The 2824-nt window shown below is 38.6% G+C and overlaps 1 pseudogene; it reads right to left on the reverse strand.

Annotated features, from left to right (window-relative positions):
- Positions 1 to 1124: 1124 nt before the first annotated feature.
- Positions 1125 to 1218, reverse strand: LOC130016152 (uncharacterized; annotated as a pseudogene).
- Between the last annotated feature and the right edge of the window lie 1606 nt (positions 1219 to 2824).

The raw sequence follows: 2824 nt of genomic DNA on the forward strand, positions 1-2824 counted from the left end.
TCAGCCTTGGGAGGCAATTGGAATCCAATAATTTATCAAATTTTTTCAAGATTCTCTCATTTCGTGCTGCAAAGATTCTCAAAATAATCTCTGATGATCCTATGGATTTCTGTACTTTCTATTAGGATACTCCCCTTTGCATTTCTGATTCGATTTATTAGAATTCTTTCTCTTTGTTTCATTGAGAGGCTTCTCATGGTTTATTGATCTTATTTATTTTCTCAAAGAACCAGCTTTTGCTTTTATTGTTCTTTTGGATTGTATTTTGGGATTCTAGCTCATTGATGTCTGGTACAAGTTTTATTATTTCCTTCCTCCAGCCTAGTTTGGACTACTTTTCTTGGTCATTTTCCAAAATCTTGAGCTCTAATTTATTCATGTAGGCCCTTTCTTTCTTCCTGATGAATTCTGGCAGATCTATAATCTTTCCTCTTAACACTGCTTTTGCTGTGTCCCACAAGTTCTGGCAGCTTGTGTCCTCATTCTCATTTGTTTCTGGAAACTTTTTATTTCCTCTTTGATTTCTTTTCTAAGCCAATGGTTGTTCATTACTTACCTTAAAGAAAAGATTTCCTTGCTGAGATTCAGTCTGTTTGATCTATGGAGAAGTGACAAAGAAGTGTTGAAATCTCCTTCTAGTATTGTGTTGCTATCAATGTTTTTCTATAAGTCAATTAGAAGTTGTTTTTAAGTATTTTGCTGGTCTGTCATTAGGATCATATACATTGAGGAGGGTGAGTTCTTTCTGATGTACATATCCCATGATCATTAAGAAATGACCTTCACTGTCTCTGATAACCTTTAGCCTGAAGTCCATGTGGTCTGATACTAGTATGGCCACTCCAGCTTTGTGGAGGTGATATTTTCTTGAAAACTTATTTCCCACTCTTTTACTTTTAGCCCATGGGTGCTTTGATTGTTCAGACGTGTTTCTTGCAGGCAGCAGATCGTTGGTTTCAGTTTTCTAATTCATCTTCCTATTCTGTGCCTCTGAATTGGCACATTTAGTCTATTGACATTGAGAGAGATTGTTGTGATGGGGACTTGTGCTCTCTTTATGTAGAATTTTTGTACTTGTGGGGATTTTCTTAGCTTAAAGTAGACCTGGTCATTCTTCTTGCAACAAAAATATGGAATGCTTTACAAGTTTGCATATCATCTCTGTGCAAGGACCATGCTCATCATTTTATCATTTCAATTTTAGTAAATGTGTTAAACTTAGTAGGAGTTAATTTTTCCATATTTTCTCTTCTTATTACTTTGAGTGTTGTCCTTCCTCACTCCTATGGCAGACAATGATTCCTAATCAAGGAATGTATTTCAAAGCAGCATGCATAAATAGATTTAGAAATTTAATGTCCCAGAAAGAAAAATATGGTTTTTACCATATTATCTTTTACCATACCCTAGGCATCAGTTTTACAAAATAATTCTTTTGGAAGATGGTATATGAGGTTGTTTAATGTCGTTCCCTGAAACCTTAATTAAGACCATTAAACTAGAGCCTTTTGCTGTTCTCACCTCAGTCCCCTATACATCTCCAGGAAAAGGTGGATGGTGTTGTCTGCACTTTGACCACCTTGAATGTATGTAGGATTTTTCTCCTGAAGAATGAGGTGAGAAGCATATTGATGATTTCATTCCACCTTATTACAAGTTCAACTTGAACGGAAGGTGAGAATCATGTGGCTCCTATAAAGGTCAGAACAAAGGGTCTCAGTGAAGTTTAATGGCCAACTCACATTAACAACATAGATGACTCATAGTAACCTGTGTGCATCTTTCTGTATAGTGAGTTTCATATCTACTGATAGTGATTCTCAGTAATGACACATGGTCAAAACGGATCTGTAATTAAAAATCTAGTTCTCTGAGCAGAGTGAGGTCTCTGACGTGATTGAACAAGTGTGTAGTAATTTATTACTAAGCACATAAGTATTTTCAATGATGTGTACTTTTCGATCTAAAATTAATTCCAAATATGTCTAAAACAACAATCTCCTGACCTCGCACCTGGCTTTCCTCACTGGGGCTTCTTGGAGGTGGCGTGGTGAGATTCCCTCACCGCACTGAGCAGAGCCCCGGCAGCTGAAGACCTCTGCAACCAGCCATAGGTACGCTTAAGACCACTCTTCCCAAGCTTGACGGAGCCTCATGCATGAAGGAACTGGAAGAGGAACCCAAATGTGCGGGACCGGGGGATGAGATCTCCATGGCTGCTCAGATCAAGACTGTGCCCCCTCCTTCCAGATCCCCCATCTTCTAGTAATTAAGTGTTACAACCACGAACTACCCCTGGATCCATGTAATGCCATCAATAGCCAACATCCAGAGACTGGATCTTATTTAGAAGACAGCAACTCTGATTGTCCAGTTCTCACTCTCAGAGAACCTGGTAGGCTTCTGCGAGTATCTTTCCCCCATGGTGGAGTCTTTGTTTCTGGTCACTGTTTCTTTTGAGGTATAGAAGCTGCTTAATTTAAGATAGTTCCCTTTGTTTATCTCTGTTTCCAGTTGCTTGGCAAGTGGCGTGTTATATTTGAAGATACCTTTTGCTTCAATGTCGTGGAGGGATTTGCCGACCTTGTCATCGCTGTACCTGAGGGATTCTGGTGTGATGTTGAGGACTTTGACTTATTTTTATCTGACTTTTGTGCATGATGTTAGGTAGAGGTCTGAGCCATTTTTTTTTGCATGTAGCTGTCCAGTTTTTTCTGCATAGTTTGTTAAAGAGGACTCTCATGCTCCACTTCACATTTCTTGCTCCCTTATCAAAGATTAGATGATTATATATTTGAGTGTGTGTGTCAGTATATTCAATCCT

This window comes from Sorex fumeus, unplaced genomic scaffold, assembly GCF_029834395.1.
Source record: "Sorex fumeus unplaced genomic scaffold, SorFum_2.1 ptg000146l, whole genome shotgun sequence".
In the NCBI taxonomy this organism is placed as follows: Eukaryota; Metazoa; Chordata; class Mammalia; order Eulipotyphla; family Soricidae; genus Sorex; species Sorex fumeus.